Source organism: Phacochoerus africanus, chromosome 7, assembly GCF_016906955.1.
Source record: "Phacochoerus africanus isolate WHEZ1 chromosome 7, ROS_Pafr_v1, whole genome shotgun sequence".
Taxonomy (NCBI): Eukaryota; Metazoa; Chordata; class Mammalia; order Artiodactyla; family Suidae; genus Phacochoerus; species Phacochoerus africanus.
The window spans coordinates 15126760-15141875 of NC_062550.1; positions in this window are offsets into that span (position 1 = coordinate 15126760).

Consider the following 15116-nt stretch of genomic DNA (forward strand, 5'->3'; position numbering starts at 1 on the left):
CCCAAAACTTTCTTCCCTAAACCAGCTTGTCAAATATGGAATTATAACCAGGGCAACTTTGAGGGTATTGTTAGCCAGTGTTTGCCAACTTTCACACCATGTCCCCAGTCTGTCCAGGGGCTTAGGGATGATGCTGAGTGACATCCTACACTTGTTCAGAAACAACTCAGTGGTCTGCAGTAGACCCCGCCCCCTGGTCTGACATGAGAGTGTCTGGCAACCCTGTGCTGTGAGGTCCAGGGTGATGAGTGCTCCAGAGGAGGGATGAGGAGCAAGGGAAACACTTGGAACCCATATGGGACAGAGGAAACAAGGGAGATCCCACCCTTAGTGCACTGGCCCTGAAACTGAACCTTGTAAAGAAGTGCCTGTGCCATGCGCATTTCACCCTCACACCTATCTTACAAGCTGAAGATTCTTATTCCCCTGTCACAGATGAGGAAACCGTGACACACAGGTTCCAAGGGACTTGTCCAAGGACACCTGGCAGGACAGTGGCAGAGCAGGGCTAGAGCCCCATTTCCCTGAATCCTTCCCTGGTGCTCTGTAGCACTTACCCCTCCCCTTCACAGATTGCATGGCTCTCCCACCTACTCATGGCCAAGGGTTTGGGATGGCTCCCCAGGTCCTGCTCTACCTTATCCCCCAGCCCTTACCACACAAGAGGAAATACATTCTGTATATAATGTTGCTCTCCCTGATAAGCCAAGCATAGAGAAATTCCATTTATGGTCGTGGGATGGCTAAGGAGACAGGACCTTAAATTCTGAGTCTAAAGAGCTAGGTCTCTATTTTTAGAAGTGCATTGGGAAGAAAACACTCTATCTCAGATCTTCACTCATTCATTCCTTCTGTCCAATGTGTATTGTGAATCCCCTGTGTGTCATGTGATGTTCAGGGCACAAAGATACTGTGATAAACATGGTAGAGGTGGTTCCCGTTCTCCTAGACCTTGTTACTCCAGTGGAAAGACACGCAAAAAGATGAGCAAACAAATTACAAATATTACTGCGGAGGGTGATGAGGGCAGGAGTCCAAATAGGAAGCCGAGGTCGAGGCTAAGACTTGGGGTCAGGAAGTGCCAAGGATGTGATATTTAAGCCTAGATGTAAAGGATGTGGAGGAAGTAGCCAAAAGGGTGAGGAGTTGGGGTGGGGAAGCTTTCCATGTGAAGGGGACGGTATGTGCCAAGCCCTGGAAAGTTGGGCCCATTTGAAAAACTAAGGAGACCAGGGTGGCTGGAGCCACCTGATAGATGGAGAGAGTGGATGGGGCTGAGTTTGGAGAAGTTGTTGGAGTCAGCCAATGTAGGGCCTTGCAGTCATCGGAATAAGCTTGGGTTTTACTCTGAGAGCGACAGGAAGCCACTGAATTTGAAATGCATTGCTTTCTGGCTGTATTTTTTTTTTTTTTTGGCTGTGCCCTTAGCACATGGCAGTGCCTGGATCAGGGATCGAACCTGTGCCACAGCAGCGACCTAAGCCACTCCAGTAATAATGCCAGGTCTTTAACTTACTGCTCTGCAAGAGGATGTCTTTCTGCTGTATTTTGGTGGTACAGTAAACCTGTAGAAATGAGAAATTCTTGATGCAGACATTCATCTCATGGTAGGCTGATTACCTTAATAACTCTCATTCTTCATCCCTCTCTGTATTCATGTGCTTTGTCATGGGACTTTCCAATTCCTCTCAATAAAGATTCACCTAAACATAATAACCTGCATCTGCTAACCCTAAAATATTACATTTAGAATGAATAAGCAATGAGGTACTACTATAAAGCACAGAAAACTATATATAATCTCTTGTGATAGAACGTGTTGGAAGATAATATGAGAAAAAGAATGCGTGTGTGTAAAGTGACCCAATCATATACATTATACATATATGTATATTATATATGTGTGTGTGTGACTTTGCTGTATAGCAGAAATTGACACATTGTCAATCGACCATACTTTAATAAAAACAATTTTTAATTCACCTAGAATCTGGGCAGGACATATGACTTACTTTGAAAGGACTTTGAAAGCTTTCTGGGAGTGGGAACCCTCTGCTTGTCCGTATTTTGGAGAAAATGGCATTGCTTTTGTTGCAGCTACATCTGTATCCAAGGCTGTTCTCATTTCCTCTGTCTCCTGCACTGAGCAATCACTCTGCTGGCCTCTGGGCAGGTAACAGAAAACTCCAAGGCCACGTCTCCTAGCTTCTTAAACTTTGTATAATTTTATGGGAATTATTAATAATCTTAAAAGTAACAGGGGGACCATGTATTGAGCATATAAGCTAGGCATTTCACAGATTTTCTCTTAACAATCCTGCAAAGTAGATACTTGGATTAATCAGGATAAGTTATTGGTGGTACCAAGACAACCCCCAAATTCCAGTGGTTGAACACAATGAAAGTTTATGTCTTGCTCACCTCAAAAGGGTTAGGTGACTTTGGTTAAGAGGGGGAGCTCAGAGTTCCTGTCATGGCTCAGTGGTTAACGAACCCAACTAGCATCCATGAGGATGTGGGTTCGATCCCTGGCCTCACTCAGTGGGTTGAGGATCTTGTGTTGCTGTGGCTGTGGCTGTGGCTGGCAGCTATAGCTCTGATTCAACTCCTAGCCTGGGAACCTCCATATGCTGCTAGTGCGGCCCTAAAAAGACAAAAAAAAAAAAGGGGGGGGGGAGCTCTTCTCTCTGCAGTCATGTGGGAACCTAGGATGCTTCCCCTTGTGACTGGACCCTCCTCTGGGGTATCAGGATTCTTTCCATTTAGCTGAAAGATGTGGAAAGAGAATGAGGACTCACATGGTGGAGTTTTATCATCCAGTCCTAGAAGGGCTCGCATCATCTCTGCTTATATTTTAAGGACCAGAACTTGATCATGTGGCCAGACATAATTACAAGTATAGTCAGGCTGGGTGTCCAGGAAGAAGAGCAGAAGCAGATATTGGTAAGTTGTAGTAGCCTCTGCCAGAGTGGTTATCTCCATTTCTCAGATGAGGAAAATGAGACTCAGAGAAGATACATCCCATTCCTAAGATCACATAACACCAAGTGGCACAGCTGGGCCTCAAACCTAGGCTGGTCTGGCACTGACACTGCCTTTTCTTCACTGCTCCCCTTGGTTCCTTTTGCATCTCCTCTTCCACTTTGTACTGTGAACATTAATGAATTTGACATATCACTCCCATAAGATCACTTCCATCTAAAAAATGGCAGATCCCCAAGAGATTTTGCCTAAAGAGGTTCTCAACTTTTAAATCTTTGGGTACACATCATGCCACACTGTTGGTGGGAATGTAAATTGCTACAACCACTATGGAAAACAGTATGGAGCTACCTCATAAAACTAAATATATTAACTACCATGTGACCCAGCAATCCCACTCCTGGGCATATATCTGGACAAAACTTTCACTGAAAAAAGATACATGCACCCACATTTTCATTGCAGCACTATTCACAATGACCAAGACATGGAAACAACCTAAATGTCCATTGACAGATGAATGGATTAAGAAGATGTGGTACATACACAATGGAATACTACTCAGCCATAAAAAAGAACAAGATAATGCCATTTACAGCAACATGGATGGAACTAGAGACTCTCATATTAGGTGAAGTAAGTCAGAAAGAGAAAGACAAATACCATATGACATCACTTATATCTGGAATCTAATATATGGCACAAATGGACCTTTCCACAGAAAAGAAACAAACTCATGGACTTGGAGAACAGACTTGTGGTTGCCAAGGAGGAGGGGGAGGGAGTGGGATGGACTGAGAGTCTGGTTAATTGATGCAAACTATTGCATTTGGAGTGGATAAGCAATGAGATCCTGCTGTATAGCACAGGGAACTATATCTAGTCACTTGTGATGGAATAGGATGGAGGATAATGTGAAAAAAAGAATATGTATATGTATGACTGGGTCACTTTGCTGTATAGTAGAAATTGACAGAACACTGTAAATCAACTGTAATGGAAAAAATAAACATCGTAAAAATTTTTACAAAAATTAAAAAAAAAAAAAAAAGGGGAAAGGAAAGAAGCTGGCCACAAGGGATGTGCACCTCACTCATCCATCAAGGTTTACCTGGGACATTCTGAGACTAATGATGTGCCACTTCAATATTGTTGGTGAGTTTGTATGTTGTCCCCCCCCACCCCTGGAGCTAGAGAGAATATCCAATTTCATACTACCTGAATGCTCCAGAGCCCTGCCATCATCAGTGTCTATTGTGTATTCTGGTTGTTGAATTTCTTAGGGTTAAAGCGGCTTACAAGGTCCATATAAATGCAACAATGTTAACTATCTGAGGGAGTTTGAGAGTATAATTAGTTAGCTACAGATAGAAAACCTTAGCATTACTCTTTTCAGAACTATCTTCTCCCCGGGGTTGGTGGGGGGGGACTTTGTTGGGTGTTCTTGTTATAGACTGTTCCTCACATACTTCTTTCATGATGCTCATTGCAATTTTAATTTTAGAAATTGTTTGTGAAATAGTTGGTTTAATGCCTGCCTCTCCCTCTGGACTGTAAATTCAATGGGGGCAGAGATCATGTCTTTTTCATTCACCACTTGTATCAGTCAGCTAATGCTGCATGATAAACAATGCCCAAACTTGGTAACTTACAGCTGTAATTCACTTTCATTTATATATCCATGGGCCATCTAGGATGTAATTTGTCTCAGCTGGTCTCCAATGAACTTAACTCCAAGCTGGCAGTGCTTTATATTCTTTAGATCACTGACATGTTTTTCTCATGGCCATGACAGAAGCACAAGAGGAAATGAAAGCAAACAAAGTCTCTTAAGTCCTAGTCTTGGAACTGGCACATAGCCACTTCTATCCACACCTCCTGTGCTAAAGTAAGCCACATGGCCAAGCCTGACCTCAATAATGTGGGAAAACAAACTCTGCCTCTAGTAGGGGCAGTTGCAAAGTCACACAGCATAGGGTGCAGGTAGAGGGATGGGTCAAGAATTGGGAGCAACTGTGCAAAGCATTACATGGCTGTGCCTGCAGTAGCCAGCACACCAGAGATGTGCTAAATAAATATTGTTTGAATAAATATATGGGGTAGTCTTAGTAAATTTATCTAAGTTGGAAAAAAAACCCACTGGTTGGTGAGGATTATGTAATGTGGCAGGATAATATATTAAGAGATTAATTTGTGTTTGTTCTTCCTAAATCTTTCCCTCCCTGCAGTTATAGCAGAGAGCCGGGTGGACTTTGCAAGCCTATTTACAGGATGGAAATGCTGAAGAAACCTGGAGCTGAGAGCTTTCACCATCTTTTGCTGAAGCCTCAGCCATTTGAAGAGAAAATGTCACTCTCCCCGACAAAGAGAAGGGGGGATAGAGAGACTTTGGTGAGAGGCTTATTTGTATAGCCAGGGAGGGAGCACTGGCATGGCTTCTTCATGCACAGAGCCCCACACACTGCTCCATGGCCCAATATAGATGCTTCAGAGAAGAAAGCTTTTCCATGTGCCCAAGACATGGAGGCCCTTGTGCCATCAGGAAAGATCCCCAAACCTTGTGACCAGCCCAGAAGCAGGGATTTCTGGACATGAAAGTTCCCCTTGGGCTTGAACAGTAAGGATGCTTGACTGCTTCAGCCTCCCAGATCCTGTGAAAACCTTGGAGTATGAAGACATTTCAATAAGGTTTGAGATTCAATTTTCCACATCCCAGGGGGATGAGAGTCTAGTGTTGGGAGGTGACTTAAAGGAAATAAAGAAATTGTTATTTCCTACAACTGAGTTAGAGAACACATATTCATACCCATTAAAGTATGGAAATTATAGCTGGAAACTGGCAAACCAAGGCCCTGTGAAAGCTTAATGCAATAATGGTATTTTAATATTTTGATTGTTAGCCTTTTCATGTGAAATCTTATAAATCCATACAAATGCCTGTGCAGAGCTCCAGGAAAGAGATGCTGATAATAAAATAAAGGACTTCCCTCCCCACCTTCAAGGGTTGGAGGGCTCTTTTGTAAAACCCCACACAATCCTGGATTGTGAAGTTAAATGAGCAATCATGTTTAAATTATGCAGGTTCCCAGCTGAGCTGTGATGTTTGCACACTTTCTAGGAAGTGACTAATTATAATTAGTGCTTAAATACAAAGACTACCACCATTGAAAGGATAGGAGAAAAATAAATCTTACATGTTTAAACTTTGGTCTCCTAGCGCTGGCTGTTTCTACTTGCTGATGCTGGGCTGCTAGCTGAATGACAGGAGGCAAATGAATGTTGGTTTCCGCACTGCGTGTGAGAAGATGGATCTAGATTGTCACGGGTCATACAAGGACGCCAGACACAGAGCAACTCCTGAGACTAAGAATCTGATGTCAGCTGGTCACCTCACCAGGCAGGCAGAGAGGAGCAGAAACAAGGAGCAAGCCATCAACAGAATCAGTGTGGAAGGTCATTTAGGGTCTCAATTTCCTGATTTACAAAGTGGACCGACACACCTGCCCCAAATGTTTGATGTGTGTGTGTGTGTGTGTGTGTGTGTGTGTGTGTATTTTGTTCCATTCAACAATCAACAGGCACTATTATTTGAGTGCTTACAAGGTACCAGGCCCTGGGCTGGATTCTGTGGATTTGAGGCAAAGAAGAAACACAGAACTTCCTCTTTTGTGCTTCCCCAGCCTCCCTGATTGTCAATATCATGGTGCTTTCCTCCTTCATCTCCATCACTAACCCTTCACCATCAGGGACAAGGTCCATGTCATGCTTACATCGCTAGCATCTACCATTGTGTCTGTAGATACTGGATAAGTGTTACTTGGAAGAAAGAAGGAAGAGAGACCCCTTGTCTCATGTCAATAGAAAAGGAGATTTAAATATGTTAGTCTTATTTAATCTGCACCAATTGGTCTTTTAAAACAAGGAGTGTGTCTGACATTTCTCTTGGTATTCACTACAGGGCCCAGCAATTCTGAGCGTGTAATTATTCATACATTCCCATGAATATTTATTGAGCCCCTACTTTGAGGAAGGCTCTATAGCAGGTGCTGAGGGCACAGCACTGAACAACACAGCGACCCATCCTGTCTCCCGGGACTTAAGCTGGAAAGGATAGTCAGATCATTAATGAATCATCAGATCAATAACTATGCAACCCAGCATTATGAACAGTAATGCAACAAACATTAGTAACTGCCTATTGAGACCATCGCCTCCTTCCTTCTTTTGCAACAGAACCCTGCTTTTGTTTGGGAGGCCATATTCCCACTTCTGAACAACTCAATATAATCTAGTTGAATTGGACTGAACTGTCATGATGCTGCCATTTCCCTCTGTCAGTCATTGATCTGGAGCAGACATGTGACCCAGTTTGGACCAATAGGCTGCAAGGGAGAGTCTACTGGGGGCTTCTAGGAAATATTTTCACAGGAAAACCCCTTTTGTCCCTTTTCCCATGCTTCCTGCTTGGGATGTGATAATGTGATATTTGTAGCTGTGGCAGTCATGTTGTGACACTAAGGGGACACATGTTGACACTGATGATGGTGGGGCAGGCAGATTGAACATACCTAGGCACCTGATGGCATCTGTTGGAGTCTGTAAAGAAGCACAATGCATAGTTCCTTTCTCCCCATTCTGAGTTCTGAACAAATTGAGAAACTGGATGATGGAGAGGGAGATAAAGGGAAAAATTGTCACCTTGGTTGCTGATGATGCTCAGTATGAGGATATAACTTAATGGAAAAACAAGTTGGGCCTGAGCCCCCAAGTTCGGCAGAGATCTTGGCACCTAGTTAGAGATCACACCCAGAGCAGCAGAGACCAAGTGCTGCTTGTGGCGAGTTCAGTCCCAAGAGGATCCTGACCAAATTGGCTAAGCAGATAAGCTTCTCTTCCCCTCCAGGGACAGAGAGAATGAAGGGGAAGAAAGAGAGCAGGAGTTACAGTGATTGAGCTTCCTTCACATGGAATGAAGCTTCAGGAAGGTGCACAGCACATCTCTCCCTCTTCCCAACCACAGAGCTAAGCTACTGCACCAACCCTAATATTGCCTGTAACCCTCTTATTACATGAGACTCATAAACCTCTGTTATTTAAGTTACTTTTAGGTGGGTGTTTTCTTCACTGCATCCTAACTCTTCTAAGAACATCCTGATGTTCTGTTTCAAGACACCCAGACTTGTCTAAGCACCATGAACGGAAAGCAAAGGATAGTGAAAGGGATTGAACTTTCACCACCAAAGGGGATCAGAAGGGGTATTTCATTTTTATTTGAACAGAGGTCAAGGCAGTCTAGGAAAAGCATCCCTAAATCGGTGCCATTTAAGCTGGTTCTAAAGGAAGAATGGGAGACACCTTTACAGACTAAGGGGCCAGTAAGTGAGAAGACTCTTTAGGCATCAAAAAAAGGTCCAAGTGGCTGAAGTGGATGCAGCAAGAGGGAGATCCGTGATATACGACATCAGAGAGGGGGTAGGTGCTGGATCATGGCTTTATAGACAAGATGAGGCAGGTTGGATTCCTAGAAAGCAGAAGCCCAGGAGTGTTGAATGTAAGGATGTTTATTTATTTACTTTATTTTATTTTTTGGTTTTTAGGGCCGCACCCGCAGCATATGGAAGTTCTCAGGCTAGGGGTCGAATGAGAGCTATAGCTGCCTGCCTATACCACAGCCACAGCCACAGCCGCATGGGATCTAAGCCATGTCTGTGACCCACACCAGAGCTCACAGCAACTCTGGGTCCTTAACCCACTGAGCAAGGTCAGGGATCTAACCCTTGTCCTCATGGATGCTAGTTGGTTTTATTACCACTGAGCCACAACAGGAATTCCTGTATGGATATTTATTAAGGAGTGTGAGAGGAAGGGAGGGAAAAGAAGCAGGATTGGGCAGAGGGACAAGTTAAGCTGTGAGGCATGCCCAATAGCAGCTTCTGTTGACCTCCGGGGGAGTTCTGGTTATAGAAGAGCCTTCATAGCTGTATCAAGATAGGTCAAGACAACTGGAACTGTGTACCCCCATCCCTCATAGATCTATCATTGCATATGGCTACCTGGGGAAGGAGACTGAGATAAGTCCTGAAGGGGCTGACAGCTGAAGACTATCTAATGACAGCATTCTTAGTATCTGCGCAAAGGTCCATCACTGAAGGCGGGGCCTGAGCAACATATGACATCGCCCTCCTGCTTGGAGGTAGCCAACTGCAACGTCTCTGGACACAGTCCTCCACACCTGTCACTTTTGACACCAACTGCAAGTTCAGGGGATTCTCAAAACCACCCTTGGGTTTACTAATTTGCTAGACCTCATAGAACTCTCTAAAGGCTGTTATACTCATGGTTATGGCTTATTGCAGGGAAGGACACAGATTAAAATCAGCCAAAGGAAGGGATGTAGCAGGCAAAGTCCATGACTTTGTTCAGGTTCTAAACATGAAGTATCTGCTGTCTCTTCCTGTGGAGTTAGGAGGTATTACCCTTCCAGCATTGATCTATGACAATACACATCAAGTATTGCCATCCAGAAAAATCTCACCTGAACTTCAATGTCCAGAGTTTTTACTGGGGCTCCATTCTATATCCATTGCTGATTCACTGATTGATAATTTTTCTCAGCCTCTAGGTTGATCAGTATCACACAACCCAAATACCTCCACCTCCAACACACCACCCTAATACACGCTGTTGGACTTTTTCATGTGGAAAGATCAGCTTTCATGGAGTTCCCATCATGGTGCAGTGGAAACAAATCTGACTAGGAACCATAAGGTTGTGGTTTTGATCCCTGGCTTCGCTCAGTAGGTTAAGGACCCTGCATTGCCATGAGCTGTGGTGTAGGTTCAAACGCAGCTTGGATCTGGCATTGCTGTGGCTGTGGCATGGGCCAGCAGCTGTAGCTCTGATTAGACCCCTAGCCTGGGAACCTCCACAAGATGTGGATATGGTCCTAAAAAGCAAAAAACAAACACACAAACAAAAACAAAACAGCTCTCCTGCTAAAGAAAGATACTCCTATGAGGTATGACATAAATTACCTCCCAGGAACCAAGGGCAGAGGCCAGACCTCAATCTGGGCAAGGTCAAATTTTTTACTACACACCTCTACACCATGGTCAAGAATTTGCATTGTATCCTAAGAACCGTGGAAGCCACCACAGGATGGCACATGGTAGGTTTTAAAGAAGTTATTTTGATTGTAAGTTGATGCACCAGGGACAGGATTAATCATTGTGAAGCCCAGATGTCACCCTGGCTTGACTTCTAACTTGCTGTGTGATCAAGGTCAAATCCTTCGCTACCCAGGACCTCAATTCCTGTTAAATGAGAGGGGTAGCCTATTCTCTGAAGCCCCTCCCAGTTTGCACATTGTATGCCTATCTTACTAACTCCTGATCCTATCAAGAGGTTTTCCTTGGGTCCAGTTGTTTTAGCCTTGACACCCTTGACATTTTTGATTTTGTTGTTGTGGGGGCTGTCCTGTGCATTGTAGAAAGTTTAGTAGCATAACTGTTCTCTAAAGGCCAATAAAGCCCATCTCCACAGTTATAACAACCAAAAATCTCTCCTGACAAATGTCTCCTAGGGAGCAAATTCCCCAGGTTAAGAGCTACTGTTTTAGCCAAAAATATTTGAGTGATTTGCTGAAAGACAAAGGCACATTCTATGTGGTCTTGAGTTAAATGTTCAAGATCCTTGGGCTTCTGCTTGGGATAGGGTGGAAATTGGGCATTAATAAATACTTAATGACTTTTTGGAGGGAGGATTCATGATTCCAGCAAGACTTGCACACCTTGAAAACCTGCACAGGTACAAACCTAGAGACTACTTCCACTACCCTTTAACCTGCTCACGAGCTGATTATTTACTGATACTTGATGGGTTTTTGTGAATAAAAGCAAAATCACCTCTGCCAAGTCTTCCCCAAAAAAAACCAGGTTCATCGTCTTCCCTTCTGGCATTTTCCTTGGGCTTTTTCAAGGCTGACCCAGCTATTCAGAATTCCTTCAGAATTCTCCACCCAGTTTTGGACACTTTATATCAGGTTCTGGCATACATTTCCTGAGTCTATATTAATATGCATTGTGTCAACTTCTGTTCCTGCAAAGAATAGCCTCCCACTGGCTTTTTCTTTTTTGAACCATTACCTTTATGACAGGAAGGAGTTCTTAGAATTGGAAGGGATGCCTGAGAGCAAAGACACTGAGACACTGGAGGCTGTGTTCCACACTTGGCATTTAATAGGGGTTTGGAGGTCTCCACAGCTCCCTTCTTGCATCTGATAACTGTTCCTCTCATCTTTTGAAGGACTACCCCTTGATGGGGGCTACTACTCATGTTCCATATTCTGGTCTTGGGTTACCACACACACAAGGCCAATACAAAGGCCAGTTTCCTCTGGTCATAGCGATTAGTTCAATGATGAACATGTGGCTTCAGCTGAACCAATCAGCATTCATCTTCATTTATTCTGGTCATAGATTTGGATGAAAGTGGAGTTGCTGGTGGCCTGCTACCCCACCAGAGGAGAAAAAAGCCCACATAAGATAGATGGCAGAACAAGAAGCAGAGAGACATGACAGCATTTGAGACCCCTGGGGGCAGATGTCCTGGAGGCCAGACCATGCATTTCCTTGATTATTCAGGGCCAAAAATTTTATATCCCTCCCCCACCCTGTGCTTTTAAAAAAATTCTCAAACTAGTTTTTTTTTTTTTCTTAAAACTTTTTTTTTTTTTTAATTTTCCCACTATACAGCAAGGGGGTCAGGTTATCCTTACATGTATACATTACAATTACATTTTTCCCCCAGCCTTTCTTCTGTTGCAACATGAGTATCTAGACAAAGTTCTCAATGCTATTCAGCAGGATCTCCTTGTATATCTATTCTAAGTTGTGTCTGATAAGCCCAAGCTCCCGATCCCTCCCACTCCCTCCCCCTCCCATCAGGCAGCCACAAGTCTCTTCTCCAAGTCCATGATTTTCTTTTCTTTTTTTTCTTTTCTTTTTTTTTTTTGTCTTTTTGCTATTTCTTGGGCCGCTCCTGTGGCATATGGAGGTTCCCAGGCTAGGGGTCTAATCAGAGCTGTGGCCGCCAGCCTACGCCAGAGCCACAGCAACGCAGGATCCGAGCCGCGTCTGCAACCTACACCACAGCTCACGGCAACGCCGGAACGTTAACCCACTGAGCAAGGGCAGGGACCGAACCCGTAACCTCATGGTTCCTAGTCAGATTCGTTAACCACTGCGCCACGACGGGAACTCCAATGATTTTCTTTTCTAAGGAGATGTTCATTTGTGCTGGATATTAGATTCCAGTTATAAGTGATATCATATGGTATTTGTCTTTGTCTTTCTGGCTCATTTCACTCAGGATGAGATTCTCTAGCTCCATCCATGTTGCTGCAAATGACATTATGTCATTCTTTTTTTATGGCTGAGTAGTATTCCATTGTGTATATAGACCACCTCTCCCGAATCCAATCCTCTGTCGATGGACATTTGGGTTGTTTCCATGTCCTGGCTATTGTGAATAGTGCTGCAATGAACATGTGGGTGCACGTGTCTCTTTTAAGTAGAGTTTTGTCCGGATAGATGCCCAAGAGTGGGATTGCGGGGTCATATGGAAGTTCTATGTATAGATTTCTAAGGTATCTCCAAACTGTTCTCCATAGTGGCTGTACCAGTTTACATTCCCACCAACAGTGTAGGAGGGTTCCCTTTTCTCCACACCCCCCCCCCAGCACTTGTTATTTGTGGATTTATTAATGATGGCCATTCTGACTGGTGTGAGGTGATATCTCATGGTAGTTTTGATTTGCATTTCTCTTATAACCAGCGATGTTGAGCATTTTTTCATGTGTTTGTTGGCCATCTGTATATCTTCTTTGGAGAAATGTCTATTCATGTCTTTTGCCCATTTTTCCATTGATTGATTGGCTTTTTTGCTGTTGGGTTGTATAAGTTGTTTATATATTCTAGAGATTAAGCCATTGTCCGTTGCATCATTTGAAACTATTTTCTCCCATTCTGTAAGTTGTCTTTTTGTTTTCTTTTTGGTTTCCTTTGCTGTGCAAAAGCTTTTCAGTTTGATGAGGTCCCATGGGTTTATTTTTGCTCTAATTTCGATTGCTTTGGGAGACTGACCTGAGAAAATATTCATGATGTTGATGTCAGAGAGTGTTTTGCCTATGTTGTCTTCTAGGAGTTTGATGGTGTCCTGTCGTATATTTAAGTCTTTCAGCCATTTGGAGTTTATTTTTATGCATGGTGTGAGGGTGTGTTCTAGTTTCATTGCTTTGCATGCAGCTGTCCAGGTTTCCCAGCAATGCTTGCTGAATAGACTTTCTTTTTCCCATTTGATGTTCTTGCCTCCCTTGTCAAAGATTAATTGACCATAGGTGTCATAGGGTTTATTTCCGGATTCTCTATTCTGTTCCATTGGTCTGTCTGTCTGTTTTGATACCAGTACCACACTGTTTTGATGACTGTGGCTTTGTAGTATTTCTTGAAGTCTGGGAGAGTGATGCCTCCTGCTTGGTTTTTGTTTCTCAGGATTGCTTTGGCGATTCTGGGTCTTTTGTTGTTCCATATAAATGTTTGGATTGTTTGTTCTAGTTCTGTGAAAAATGTCCTGGGTAATTTGATAGGGATTGCATTGAATCTGTAGATTGCTTTGGGTAGTATGGCCGTTTTTACAATATTGATTTTCCCAATCCAGGAACATGGAATATCTTTCCATTTCTTTACATCTTCTTTGATTTCTTTGATTAAAGTTTTATAGTTCTCGGCATATAGGTCCTTTAACTCCTTGGTCAGGGGTATTCCGAGGTATTTGATTTTGTGAGGTGCAATTTTAAAAGGTATCATATTTTTGTATTCCTTTTCTAATATTTCATTGCTGGTATACAGAAATGCAACTGACTTCTGAATGTTAATCTTATATCCTGCTACTTTGCTGAATTTATGAATCAGTTCAAGGAGTTTTGGGGTTGAGTCCTTAGGGTTTTCTATGTATAGTATCATGTCATCTGCATACAGTGACAGTTTGATCTCTTCTCTTCCTATATGGATGCCTTTTATTTCTTTGGTTTGTCTAATTGCTGTGGCTAGGACTTCCAAAACTATGTTGAAGAGCAGAGGTGAGAGTGGGCATCCCTATCTTGTTCCAGATTTGAGTGAGAAAGCTTTCAGTTTTTCCCCATTGAGTATTATATTTGCTGTGGGTTTATCATAAATGGCTTTGATTATATTCAGGAATGTTCCCTCTATACCCACTTTGGCGAGGGTCTTGATCATGAATGGATGTTGGACTTTGTCAAATGCTTTTCTTCTGCGTCTATTGAGATGATCATATGATTTCTGACTTTTTTTTGTTAATGTGGTGTATGATGCTGATTGATTTGCATATGTTGAACCATCCTTGTGAACCTGGGATGAACCCAACCTGGTCATTGTGTATAATTTTTTTGATATGTTGTTGGATTCGGTTGGCTAAGATTTTGTTGAGAATTTTTGCATCTATATTCATCAAAGATATTGGGCGATAGTTTTCTTTTTTGGTGGTATCTCTGTCTGGTTTTGGAATGAGGGTGATGGTGGCATCATAGAATGTCTTTGGGAGTATTCCTTCTTCAACCTTTTGAAAGAGTTTCAGGAGGATGGGCACCAATTCCTCTTTATATGTTTGATAAAATTCACCTGTGAAGCCATCTGGTCCTGGACTTTTATTTGTAGGGAGTGATTTTATGACCTCTTCAATTTCATTTCTAGTGATCGGTCTGTTCAGTTGGTCTGTTTCTACTTGATTCAGTTTTGGCAGGCTGTAAGATTCTAGAAAATTGTCCATTTCTTCCAGATTGTCAAACTTGTTGCCATTCAAACTAGTTTTAATTGAGTTTCTGTTGCTTGCAGGAAGAGTTTCCTGACTAACAGGTTAATTAGCTTGACTCCATATTTATAGCAATATCAGGTATTAGAACAGAAAGGGATAGCTGTGTTCACTTGATCATGTGATCATTAAATGAATATCTATCAAGTGCGTACTAGTTCTAGCATGAATAATAGTAATTAAGGGTAAAATTTATGAGTCAGAACTCAGGATTCAAATCCTGGTTTCACCTCTCTGTGGCATTTGGT